This window comes from Pelodiscus sinensis, chromosome 9 (assembly GCF_052426305.1).
Source record: "Pelodiscus sinensis isolate ZL-2025 chromosome 9, ASM5242630v1, whole genome shotgun sequence".
Lineage (NCBI taxonomy): Eukaryota > Metazoa > Chordata > Testudines > Trionychidae > Pelodiscus > Pelodiscus sinensis.
The window spans coordinates 1,798,253-1,811,711 of NC_143060.1; the positions used below are offsets into that span (position 1 = coordinate 1,798,253).

General features: G+C 64.9%; 1 protein-coding gene across 9 annotated transcripts in view; it reads left to right on the top strand.

Annotated features, from left to right (window-relative positions):
- ST3GAL3 (ST3 beta-galactoside alpha-2,3-sialyltransferase 3) overlaps positions 1-13,459 on the top strand; it is a 294,731-nt gene that overhangs the window by 163,980 nt on the left and 117,292 nt on the right. The gene's annotated exons all lie outside the window — the stretch shown is intronic.

The window sequence follows — 13,459 nt, forward strand, 5'->3', positions numbered from 1 at the left end:
AGAACAGCACTTGGGCTGCAGCTTCTCACCCCGCAGGGCGAAGGAAATGGAAAAGGACAAACATTTGGTTGCGGAAGTCACATCCCTGCCTGACGAATACTTCAGGGACTTACAGGAAAGGAAAAGGCAAATTTTTCATGTCATTCTAAAGGAGATGCACCTCCTGAGGCCATGGCAGGTACCCAGGAGCCCGGCCGTGCTTGGTGACCGACCGTCCATCACTGCGTTTTCCAGCGCTGTTATGTGTCACATTGAAGCTGCCTCCTGGTAGCACTAATAATTGTATGCAACAGGGAACGTTCATACAGCAGTGCACGGCAGCTATTTAATCACCTGGGGAATTTTAGGCACATTTTTCAGAAGTGCTTAACGCTTGTGTGTCAGAATGCAAATATCCATAGAAAATGTTATATTGAGCAGTGTAGCTTGGCTAAAGTTAGAAGTTGAACTTTGGAACCCCTCGGCTTCTTTGTGGTTGTATTTTAAACTTAGTGCAATATTTTATTAATGTTAGTTTAAAAAAAATAAAAGGGAAAGACTGTGACCAACAAACCAGTCACTCACAAATCCTTCACTGTAAGCATCCCGTGTTCCAAGCAGTCTTGCTGAAAGGTGCCAGGAAGAAAATGAATAGAAAATACTTTCACAAGCTGAAAGAATGTTGCCATTTCGAACTTGGAAAACACTGAAATGCTTTTCCCCAAACCTGTTATGTTTTCTTATGATCACATGCTCTGTAGCGCAAACTGCGCTTGAGCTCAGTCACGTCAAGCCATCGTTTTCAAACTTGTAGGTTAAGGAATTCCAATGCAGAGTTTAGCTGGGAATAAAAATGGGCTGATTTTCAGAGGTACGTGGGTCACTGAGTTCCCTATCTCAGTCCCTCCGAGCACAGGGCGTCTTTTGGCGAGGAACTACATGGGGTTTAGGCTGCTTGCCTGGAGGAGCCCGTGGCTGAAGACTGCGTCCTAGCTCTGCCGGGCGGGACTGAGGCCATGTGACTGAGCCTGCGCTAGCGCTTTGGAAAGTGGTCCCCGTTGGGGTGCAAGCAGGCACGGGTCAGCGCAGCGCAGAGGGGCCGAGGCCCTGCTCCCTCACTAGCAACAAGGGCCTCACCGCTCTGCCTCCACCTTTCTGCTGCCAGGCGCAGGGAAGACGATGAGGCAGGCCTGGCTCCGGTAGGCTGATCCGCTCCCCAGGAAGGGGGGGAGGGCAGAGCACTCCATGGAGGCAGCTCCGTGGGGAGCGGGAGCAAAGGCTTTAGCACAAGGAGACATCCCCACAGTGTGAGCTAGAGTGGCTCTGGGCTGTGTGCAGAGGGCTGTGCGGACTGGGGGGCAGTGTGCGGTGGGAGTGGGGGCGGGGTATGGGGAGTTGAGACAGCACTGTGAGAAATGGGATGTTCAGCTGATGGCAAAGCCTGGGTGTCGTTGGAACCCTACCTCTGAGCTCCCCACAGAAGCTTCTTTTGTGATGAGTGAATGGATGTTGCCAGCCTCCTCCTGTCGTAGCCCAGTGGCGCGGCTGCGGGAGCGCTCGCAGGCGGCTGTGTTGGGCCCGCCTCTCCTGTCGTAGCCCAATGGCGCGGCCGCGGGAGCGCTCGCAGGCGGCTGTGTTGGGCCCGCCTCCTCCTGTCGTAGCCCAATGGCGCGGCCGCGGGAGCGCTCGCAGGCGGCTGTGTTGGGCCCGCCTCCTCCTGTCGTAGCCCAGTGGCGCGGCCGCGGGAGCGCTCGCAGGCGGCTGTGTTGGGCCCGCCTCCTCCTGTCGTAGCCCAGTGGCGCGGCCGCGGGAGCACTCGCAGGCGGCTGTGTTGGGCCCTCCTCCTGTCGTAGCCCAGTGGCGCGGCCGCGGGAGCGCTCGCAGGCGGCTGTGTTGGGCCCTCCTCCTGTCGTAGCCCAGTGGCGCGGCCGCGGGAGCGCTCGCAGGCGGCTGTGTTGGGCCCTCCTCCTGTCGTAGCCCAGTGGCGCGGCCGCGGGAGCGCTCGCAGGCGGCTGTGTTGGGCCCTCCTCCTGTCGTAGCCCAGTGGCGCGGCCGCGGGAGCGCTCGCAGGCGGCTGTGTTGGGCCCGCCTCCTCCAGTCGTAGCCCAGTGGCGCGGCCGCAGGAGCGCTCGCAGGCGGCTGTGTTGGGCCCGCCTCCTCCTGTCGTAGCCCAGTGGCGCGGCCGCGGGAGCGCTCGCAGGCGGCTGTGTTGGGCCCGCCTCCTGTCGTAGCCCAGTGGCGCGGCCGCGGGAGCGCTCGCAGGCGGCTGTGTTGGGCCCGCCTCCTCCTGTCGTAGCCCAGTGGCGCGGCCGCGGGAGCGCTCACAGGCGGCTGTGTTGGGCCCGCCTCCTCCAGTCGTAGCCCAGTGGCGCGGCTGCGCTCGCAGGCGGCTGTGTTGGGCCCTCCTCCAGTCGTAGCCCAGTGGCGCGGCCGCGGGAGCGCTCGCAGGCGGCTGTGTTGGGCCCTCCTCCAGTCGTAGCCCAGTGGCGCGGCCGCGGGAGCGCTCGCAGGCGGCTGTGTTGGGCCCTCCTCCAGTCGTAGCCCAGTGGCGCGGCCGCGGGAGCGCTCGCAGGCGGCTGTGTTGGGCCCGCCTCCTCCAGTCGTAGCCCAGTGGCGCGGCCGCGGGAGCACTCGCAGGCGGCTGTGTTGGGCCCTCCTCCTCCAGTCGTAGCCCAGTGGCGCGGCCACGGGAGCGCTCGCAGGCGGCTGTGTTGGGCCCTTCTCCTGTCGTAGCCCAGTGGCGCGGCCGCGGGAGCGCTCGCAGGCGGCTGTGTTGGGCCCTCCTCCTCCTGTCGTAGCCCAATGGCGCGGCCGCGGGAGCGCTCGCAGGCGGCTGTGTTGGGCCCGCCTCCTCCTGTCGTAGCCCAGTGGCGCGGCCGCGGGAGCGCTCGCAGGCGGCTGTGTTGGGCCCTCCTCCAGTCGTAGCCCAGTGGCGCGGCCGCGGGAGCGCTCGCAGGCGGCTGTGTTGGGCCCGCCTCCTGTCGTAGCCCAGTGGCGCGGCCGCGGGAGCGCTCGCAGGCGGCTGTGTTGGGCCCGCCTCCTCCTGTCGTAGCCCAGTGGCGCGGCCGCGGGAGCGCTCACAGGCGGCTGTGTTGGGCCCGCCTCCTCCTGTCGTAGCCCAGTGGCGCGGCTGCGCTCGCAGGAGGCTGTGTTGGGCCCTCCTCCAGTCGTAGCCCAGTGGCGCGGCCGCGGGAGCGCTCGCAGGCGGCTGTGTTGGGCCCTCCTCCAGTCGTAGCCCAGTGGCGCGGCCGCGGGAGCGCTCGCAGGCGGCTGTGTTGGGCCCTCCTCCAGTCGTAGCCCAGTGGCGCGGCCGCGGGAGCGCTCGCAGGCGGCTGTGTTGGGCCCGCCTCCTCCAGTCGTAGCCCAGTGGCGCGGCCGCGGGAGCACTCGCAGGCGGCTGTGTTGGGCCCTCCTCCTCCAGTCGTAGCCCAGTGGCGCGGCCACGGGAGCGCTCGCAGGCGGCTGTGTTGGGCCCTTCTCCTGTCGTAGCCCAGTGGCGCGGCCGCGGGAGCGCTCGCAGGCGGCTGTGTTGGGCCCTCCTCCTCCTGTCGTAGCCCAATGGCGCGGCCGCGGGAGCGCTCGCAGGCGGCTGTGTTGGGCCCGCCTCCTCCTGTCGTAGCCCAGTGGCGCGGCCGCGGGAGCGCTCGCAGGCGGCTGTGTTGGGCCCGCCTCCTCCTGTCGTAGCCCAGTGGCGCGGCCGCGGGAGCGCTCGCAGGCGGCTGTGTTGGGCCCTCCTCCAGTCGTAGCCCAGTGGCGCGGCCGCGCTCGCAGGCGGCTGTGTTGGGCCCGCCTCCTCCTGTCGTAGCCCAGTGGCGCGGCCGCGGGAGCGCTCGCAGGCGGCTGTGTTGGGCCCGCCTCCTCCTGTCGTAGCCCAGTGGCGCGGCCGCGGGAGCGCTCGCAGGCGGCTGTGTTGGGCCCGCCTCCTCCTGTCGTAGCCCAGTGGCGCGGCCGCGGGAGCGCTCGCAGGCGGCTGTGTTGGGCCCGCCTCCTCCTGTCGTAGCCCAGTGGCGCGGCCGCGGGAGCGCTCGCAGGCGGCTGTGTTGGGCCCTCCTCCTGTCGTAGCCGAGTGGCGCGGCCGCGGGAGCGCTCGCAGGCGGCTGTGTTGGGCCCTCCTCCTGTCGTAGCCCAGTGGCGCGGCCGCGGGAGCGCTCGCAGGCAGCTGTGTTGGGCCCTCCTCCTGTCGTAGCCCAATGGCGCGGCCGCGGGAGCGCTCGCAGGCGGCTGTGTTGGGCCTGCCTCCTCCTGTCGTAGCCCAGTGGCGCGGCCGCGGGAGCGCTCGCAGGCGGCTGTTTTGGGCCCGCCTCCTCCTGTCGTAGCCCAGTGGCGCGGCCGCGGGAGCGCTCGCAGGCGGCTGTTTTGGGCCCGCTTCCTCCTGTCGTAGCCCAGTGGCGCGGCCGCGCTCGCAGGCGGCTCTGCTGGATCCCCATGCTTTGAAGATCCCCTGGATCTCACTTTCAGCCTCTGGGCTCCTGGGCACACTTCCTAGGCACAGACTCTGCCTGGGGCCATCTCTGGGGCTAGAACCCTGTGGCCCAGCTGCCTTGGGTCCTTCTGACCAGTGCGGAGCCCTTGGTTGCACCAGCACATCTTCCCCGGAGCATCTCCCAAGGGTGCTGGGATTGACAGTGTAACCCTGAGGGACTTGGCAGCTGAAGCAGGTGGGACTCAGACTTGCAAGGTAATTTCTAGTCCAGTCTGTCTTCACTCAGTCAGCACGAAGGATGTGCATCGATCTCGGCACGAGGAGAAACGCCGGCAGTCAGTTTCCTCCCTCAAAGCCCTCCCGGCTCCTGTGTTCCTTCGGTTTTGGTTGATGCCTGTGGTCCCAGGTCAGAGGCACCGACTTGGTTTTGCTGGTGGGGGCTTTTGAAGAGGTGTGAGTTTGAGGGTGGAGGGGGCACGCTGCCAGTTTTGGGGGGGAGCTACTTTCAGCATTACACTTCCTCCATATTCTAGGCACATTGGTAGTGTTTCCATGTGACTAATGAATGGAGTGTGACAACCCCCATACACACGTATGGCAGCCACCAGCGAGCTGTCTTCGCCAACGTCCCAGGGTGTAGGCATTATGTGACTGGAGCTTCCTGGATGAAACTGCCTCTGTGTATAAACAAACTCCCTGCCCCAGGGCCAAAGCTGTTAGCACAGAACGCATCACATTCCACACTCCCACGCTGCTTCCTGGCTGCTTTTATTCTGTGGCTGCTTGAGCAGCGGCGCATCCATGCAGTTGGCATGTGTGTCCCAAGTTCCTTCAGCTGGCCCCTGGCTCAGGCTTCTCTGACTCATGCAAAGAGCTTCCTTCAGCTGGTTCAGGGCCTGTGGTTTCCCTCACAGCAGCTGTCTTTTCAAAGCCGGTTCCAACACTTGTTCCTTCTTTCCTGCTGGGGATCATCCCCTGCTTCTACACCTCTTTCGTCAGAGGACCTGCATAGAACTGGTCTTCTCTCGGCTGCCACCACCCCCGTATTCTCAGGTTCTCCCGTTTGAATGGCAGGATATTCAGGTTAATCATAGAGCACTAGGACTGGAAGGGACCTCGCAAGGTCATTGAGTCCAGTCCCCTGCCCTCATGGCAGGACCAGCCGTCAGCTAGACCATCCCTGGCAGCTGCTCTGAGATATCTCCAGAGATGGGGATTCCACAACCCCTCTAGGCCGTTTATTCCGGTGTTTCACCACCCTGACAGGCAGGAAGTTTTTCCTCATGTCCCACCTAAACCTCCCTCGCTGCAGTTTAAGCTCTTTCCTTCTGGCCCAATGACTCAGTTGTTCCTGGTCTGGATGTGTTTGCAGCTCCTGAGGGCCTTGCGTACAGCGTGATCCCTCCGAGGTCACACTGGGATCTCGAAGGGGCTTTGCAGTGCTTTTTGGTGAATTGGTTCCTCGTTGCTTAATGTGCGAGGCCATGGACTCCTGTCCCTGACGTCTACAGGAGGATTCAAGACTGGGCTGCTTCTCATTCTGTGATACAGTTCTACCCCTTGCAGGGCCCAGGGCAGCCCCTGCCACAGGCCCCTTCCTGCCCCCACTCCATGCCTTCCGCCAAGCCCCGTCCTGCTCCACCCCCTGCCTCTTCCCGCCCCCCTTGCATCTCTTCTCCTGAGCCCCCTCCTGCAAGCTGTGGGACCCAGGGGACTACCTGGGGGCTTAGCACGGGGCAGCAGCTGGGCTCAGGCCTCCCACCCTCGCTCACTGCCAGGAGGAGCGCAGGAAGTGGAGCAACGAACTCAGAAGACTGTGCTGTTCCGCTGCCCATCTCCAGCTGCGCTGCTCCGCTTCACCCTGGTGGCAGGAAGTGGAGTGCCCAACCCGCCCCAGCCCTGCACCTGGCACCTGTGCTCTGGCACCAGGCAAGTCTCTTGCCGAAAGCCTCCGGTCTTAGACAGGTCGGCGCGGAGAAGCTTTTCGTTGAACTTCAGGGAGGTAGGAGAATGGGAAAAGACCTGTTCATTTGCCCCCAGCAATTTACAGGGTTTTTATTCTAACAGTAAGTACCCAACTAGCCCCTCCCCAAATTACACACACACACACCACACCCCCATCCACATACCCCCCCATATGCACACACACACACACACCTCACACACACCCATACCCACATCTCCCCCCCCCCCCCAACATACACACGTAGCACCTTAGCTGCCATCAGGAATGTAACAGTCCACAGACGTGTGATTTGAATGAAACCACTGCCATGCCCCATGTTTTTGTTCTTTAGACGCTATTTTCTGGAGAGGGGAGCGCGTTCTGTTCTGTCTGCCATCTGTTTAAACTGATCTTTTGTTTTGTGTCCTTGCCAAGCCAATAAGCTTGATGCTCAGATGATGTTAATAATGAAACTCTTGTACCAGGGAAGTGGGAAACGATTACCCCTGTGCGCGTCTATTAGAGTCAGAAATGTCATGCTTTTAGCCTGCTTGACCTCACAGCTAGGTACAAGGGTTTGAAGCTAGATCATGTGCTCTGAGCTGTGCCCTTTTGGTATGAAATTGCTTCTGTGCCAATTGCTGGATGAGTCCTAAAAAGGCTGCTGGGGAGCTGAAGGATTTCTGAACTCTGCTAAGAGAGCTGAGGGCATTGACTGTTTCTGTTACCCCCATCCCCAACTTGGTTGTCCCTGCATCTCAGTCCCGACCGGCGGCATCTCTGCTATTCCAGCCCTGGGTCTCTTTTCAGGAGAGACAGTTCCAGGGAACTGGTTTTCTCTCCTAAGCTTATTTAGAAGTGCTTTGCAGGTCCCCTCTGTTAGAATTCGAAGGTGCTGCGCTATATGAGTAAATCTGTGGTGGTCCCACTGACAAAGCAGGAAAACGAAACCATAAAATGAAAAAAATCTCCTTGTGTTGACTAATACCTCCCTCTTCCTCAAATCAAACCAAGTGAAATAATCTGTAGTTTAGTAATATCTCTCCACAGCAACAGCAAGGGGGGGGGGCTTTTCTTTAGACTAAATTCCATCCGAATTGCAGGGGCCCCTCAGTTCAGAGGAGGAGAGCTGGGGATGTTTAGCTCCCCTAGAGCACCGATCAGTTGAGTGTTCCCTGGGTGCTTTCTGACAGGAGCAGATGTCCACTAGGAAGGGGATTAAGGGACTCCACTGCTTTTAGTTGTGATGGATGTCACACGCGAAAGCCTCTAGCCCGTGACTGCAGGGTACCCCAAGCTCAGTCTGTCCTTGTATAAGTTCACCTGAAGAGCTCCCATTACGGACCAAATCAGACACCATTTTTCGATCTTGAAATCTCATCACTGTCGGGTGGGCGAGAACGACCAGACTGTGTCAGACCCGTGGGTCTAGCAATCCCTTGATTCTGAGACCTGCACAGGATAGGAAGTGTAGTCTGACCTGAACATTCCTCGCTACGTGGGGCAAGCCCGGCAGGTCTGACCATGTGCAAAGGAGGACTAAGGGGCCTCGCTTTCTTCTCGGAGTGGTCGTTCACCTCGTGCTCTCTCACTGCTCACTGTGCTTAGCAGCACGCCTGGCCTGGCCTGTGAAACCTTGGCCAAGAGCTCAGTAGCTGTAAGGTGCCTCGGGTAGGTGGGCATGGAGGCAGGACCGAGGGACCCTTCGCTTCATACAGTCTCCTCAAAGTAGCTACAGAAAGTAAATTAAAAATAAATTGTACCTGACTGTCAAGAGACATGGGGTTGCTTTGTATCTGTGTGCGCCCGCGGAGAGGGAATAACCTGGTACCTGGCTCAGAGTCATGTCTCTCACAGGGACTCGTGACTTCCCGCCACTCCTCTGCCCATGTCCCTGAGATTTGAACGACTGCAGCCAAAAGCAGAAAGTTCCTAAAAGTGGGGAGCCACCTTTGTGCTGCTCCTTCCCTTCAGGCCTGTCCTCACGCTGCCTTTCCCACCCAAGGCGCCCCGTCCCCCCTCTCCCCCCACTGCTCTGCGCCCCTCCCCTCTGGCCAGTAAAGAGTAGGCGGGTCTAGCCCCCTGACTTCCCCACTCCAGCAGCCCACAGAGCACCTCAGGAGAAGCACTGGGACAAACTGATGCGATCCCAGGGCGCGTGCCTCCCTGGTCTCTTCCTGTGCTGTGCAGAGCCTGGCACTCGGGCCCACCTGGGTGTCAGCATCAACTCATGGTACATCTGCTCAGCCAGCCGACCTGGGCTTCGGGCTGCTTCATTGCTGGGCAGACGCCCACGCTCTGTCTGGAGCCGGAGCGCTGAGACCCTCCACCTGCTGGACCCTGGGGCACGGGCCCCCGCTCCAGCCCTGAGCGTGCGCAGCGATGAAACGGCCCTGCGGTGCGAGCCCAAGTGAGCGTTCTGTGCTGGGCGGCCATCCCCTCGACCGCTCCCCAAGCCCCGCAGCCTGGCTCTCCTCGTCCCGGCAGTGCTCTGTGCAGAACCCTCCAAGAGGAGGCTTTCCGCTCACCCGTGCAGCTACCCGCCTCCTCCCGGCTGCTCGTCTGCGCCTGGCCCCCTGCCTCTGCACCCCCACGGGCCTCCTCCCGTGCAGCACACTGCTCGTCTGCCCCCTCCCTCTGCCCCCCCACGGGCCCTCTTCCCATGCAGTGCACTGCTCGTCTGCCCCCTCCCTCTGCCCCCCCATGGGCCTCCTCCTGTGCAGTGCACTGCTCGTCTGCCCCCTCCCTCTGCCCCCCCACGGGCCTCCTCCCGTGCAGTGCACTGCTCGTCTGCCCCCTCGCTCTGCCCCCCCACGGGCCCTCTTCCTGTGCAGTGCACTGCTCGTCTGCCCCCTCCCTCTGCCCCCCCACGGGCCTCCTCCCGTGCAGTGCACTGCTCGTCTGCCCCCTCGCTCTGCCCCCCCACGGGCCCTCTTCCCGTGCAGCGCACTGCTCGTCTGCCCCCTCCCTCTGCCCCCCCATGGGCCTCCTCCTGTGCAGCGCACTGCTCGTCTGCCCCCTCCCTCTGCACCCCCACGGGCCCTCTTCCCGTGCAGCGCACTGCTCGTCTGCCCCCTCCCTCTGCACCCCCACGGGCCTTCTCCTGTGCAGCGCACTGCTCGTCTGCCCCCTCCCTCTGCACCCCCACGGGCCCTCTTCCCATGCAGCGCACTGCTCGTCTGCCGCCTCCCTCTGCACCCCCATGGGCCTCCTCCCGTGCAGCGCACTGCTCGTCTGCCCCCTCCCTCTGCACCCCCACGGGCCTCCTCCTGTGCAGTGCACTGCTCGTCTGCCCCCTCCCTCTGCACCCCCACGGGCCTCCTCCTGTGCAGTGCACTGCTCGTCTGCCCCCTCCCTCTGCCCCCCCACGGGCCCTCTTCCCATGCAGTGCACTGCTCGTCTGCCCCCTCCCTCTGCCCCCCCACGGGCCTCCTCCTGTGCAGTGCACTGCTCGTCTGCCCCCTCCCTCTGCCCCCCCACGGGCCCTCTTCCCATGCAGTGCACTGCTCGTCTGCCCCCTCCCTCTGCCCCCCCACGGGCCTCCTCCTGTGCAGCGCACTGCTCGTCTGCCCCCTCCCTCTGCCCCCCCACGGGCCCTCTTCCCATGCAGTGCACTGCTCGTCTGCCCCCTCCCTCTGCCCCCCCATGGGCCTCCTCCTGTGCAGTGCACTGCTCGTCTGCCCCCTCCCTCTGCCCCCCCACGGGCCTCCTCCCGTGCAGTGCACTGCTCGTCTGCCCCCTCGCTCTGCCCCCCCACGGGCCCTCTTCCTGTGCAGTGCACTGCTCGTCTGCCCCCTCCCTCTGCCCCCCCACGGGCCTCCTCCCGTGCAGTGCACTGCTCGTCTGCCCCCTCGCTCTGCCCCCCCACGGGCCCTCTTCCCGTGCAGCGCACTGCTCGTCTGCCCCCTCCCTCTGCCCCCCCATGGGCCTCCTCCTGTGCAGCGCACTGCTCGTCTGCCCCCTCCCTCTGCACCCCCACGGGCCTCCTCCTGTGCAGTGCACTGCTCGTCTGCCGCCTCCCTCTGCACCCCCATGGGCCCTCTTCCTGTGCAGTGCACTGCTCGTCTGCCCCCTCCCTCTGCACCCCCACGGGCCCTCTTCCCGTGCAGCGCACTGCTCGTCTGCCCCCTCCCTCTGCACCCCCACGGGCCTCCTCCTGTGCAGCGCACTGCTCGTCTGCCCCCTCCCTCTGCACCCCCACGGGCCTCCTCCTGTGCAGCGCACTGCTCGTCTGCCGCCTCCCTCTGCACCCCCACGGGCCCTCTTCCCGTGCAGCGCACTGCTCGTCTGCCCCCTCCCTCTGCACCCCCATGGGCCCTCTTCCTGTGCAGCGCACTGCTCGTCTGCCCCCTCCCTCTGCACCCCCACGGGCCTTCTCCTGTGCAGCGCACTGCTCGTCTGCCCCCTCCCTCTGCACCCCCACGGGCCCTCTTCCCATGCAGCGCACTGCTCGTCTGCCCCCTCCCTCTGCACCCCCATGGGCCCTCTTCCTGTGCAGCGCACTGCTCGTCTGCCCCCTCCCTCTGCCCCCCCACGGGCCTCCTCCCGTGCAGTGCACTGCTCGTCTGCCGCCTCCCTCTGCCCCCCCATGGGCCTCCTCCCGTGCAGCGCACTGCTCGTCTGCCCCCTCCCTCTGCACCCCCACGGGCCTCCTCCTGTGCAGTGCACTGCTCGTCTGCCCCCTCCCTCTGCACCCCCACGGGCCTCCTCCTGTGCAGTGCACTGCTCGTCTGCCCCCTCCCTCTGCCCCCCCACGGGCCTCCTCCTGTGCAGTGCACTGCTCGTCTGCTCCCTCCCTCTGCACCCCCACGGGCCTCCTCCTGTGCAGTGCACTGCTCGTCTGCCCCCTCCCTCTGCACCCCCACGGGCCTCCTCCTGTGCAGTGCACTGCTCGTCTGCCGCCTCCCTCTGCACCCCCACGGGCCTCCTCCTGTGCAGTGCACTGCTCGTCTGCCGCCTCCCTCTGCACCCCCACGGGCCTCCTCCTGTGCAGTGCACTGCTCGTCTGCCCCCTCCCTCTGCACCCCCACGGGCCTCCTCCTGTGCAGTGCACTGCTCGTCTGCCCCCTCCCTCTGCACCCCCACGGGCCTCCTCCTGTGCAGTGCACTGCTCGTCTGCCCCCTCCCTCTGCACCCCCACGGGCCTCCTCCTGTGCAGTGCACTGCTCGTCTGCCCCCTCCCTCTGCACCCCCACGGGCCTTCTCCTGTGCAGCGCACTGCTCGTCTGCCCCCTCCCTCTGCACCCCCACGGGCCTCCTCCTGTGCAGTGCACTGCTCGTCTGCCCCCTCCCTCTGCACCCCCACGGGCCTCCTCCTGTGCAGTGCACTGCTCGTCTGCCCCCTCCCTCTGCACCCCCACGGGCCCTCTTCCCATGCAGCGCACTGCTCGTCTGCCCCCTCCCTCTGCACCCCCACGGGCCTCCTCCTGTGCAGTGCACTGCTCGTCTGCCCCCTCCCTCTGCCCCCCCATGGGCCTCCTCCTGTGCAGTGCACTGCTCGTCTGCCCCCTCCCTCTGCACCCCCATGGGCCCTCTTCCCATGCAGCGCACTGCTCGTCTGCCCCCTCCCTCTGCCCCCCCATGGGCCTCCTCCTGTGCAGTGCACTGCTCGTCTGCCCCCCCACGGGCCTCCTCCTGTGCAGTGCACTGCTCGTCTGCGCCTGGCCCCCTCCCTCTGCACCCCCACGGGCCCTCTTCCCGTGCAGTACACTGCTCGTCTGCCCCCTCCCTCTGCACCCCCACGGGCCCTCTTCCCGTGCAGCGCACTGCTCGTCTGCCCCCTCCCTCTGCACCCCCACGGGCCTCCTCCTGTGCAGTGCACTGCTCGTCTGCCCCCTCCCTCTGCCCCCCCACGGGCCTTCTCCTGTGCAGCGCACTGCTCGTCTGCCCCCTCCCTCTGCACCCCCACGGGCCTCCTCCTGTGCAGTGCACTGCTCGTCTGCCCCCTCCCTCTGCACCCCCACGGGCCTCCTCCTGTGCAGCGCACTGCTCGTCTGCCCCCTCCCTCTGCACCCCCACGGGCCTCCTCCTGTGCAGCGCACTGCTCGTCTGCCCCCTCCCTCTGCCCCCCCACGGGCCCTCTTCCCGTGCAGTGCACTGCTCGTCTGCCCCCTCCCTCTGCACCCCCACGGGCCTCCTCCTGTGCAGTGCACTGCTCGTCTGCCCCCTCCCTCTGCACCCCCACGGGCCCTCTTCCCATGCAGCGCACTGCTCGTCTGCCCCCTCCCTCTGCCCCCCCATGGGCCTCCTCCTGTGCAGCGCACTGCTCGTCTGCCCCCTCCCTCTGCACCCCCACGGGCCTCCTCCTGTGCAGCGCACTGCTCGTCTGCCCCCTCCCTCTGCACCCCCACGGGCCTCCTCCTGTGCAGTGCACTGCTCGTCTGCCCCCTCCCTCTGCACCCCCACGGGCCTCCTCCTGTGCAGCGCACTGCTCGTCTGCCCCCTCCCTCTGCACCCCCACGGGCCTCCTCCTGTGCAGCGCACTGCTCGTCTGCCCCCTCCCTCTGCCCCCCCACGGGCCCTCTTCCCGTGCAGCGCACTGCTCGTCTGCCTCCTCCCTCTGCACCCCCACGGGCCTCCTCCTGTGCAGTGCACTGCTCGTCTGCCCCCTCCCTCTGCACCCCCACGGGCCCTCTTCCCATGCAGCGCACTGCTCGTCTGCCCCCTCCCTCTGCCCCCCCATGGGCCTCCTCCTGTGCAGCGCACTGCTCGTCTGCCCCCTCCCTCTACACCCCCACGGGCCTCCTCCTGTGCAGCGCACTGCTCGTCTGCCCCCTCCCTCTGCACCCCCATGGGCCCTCTTCCCATGCAGCGCACTGCTCGTCTGCCCCCTCCCTCTGCCCCCCCACGGGCCTCCTCCTGTGCAGTGCACTGCTCGTCTGCCCCCTCCCTCTGCACCCCCACGGGCCCTCTTCCCATGCAGCGCACTGCTCGTCTGCCCCCTCCCTCTGCCCCCCCATGGGCCTCCTCCTGTGCAGCGCACTGCTCGTCTGCCCCCTCCCTCTGCACCCCCACGGGCCTCCTCCTGTGCAGCGCACTGCTCGTCTGCCCCCTCCCTCTGCACCCCCACGGGCCCTCTTCCTGTGCAGTGCACTGCTTGTCTGCCCCCTCCC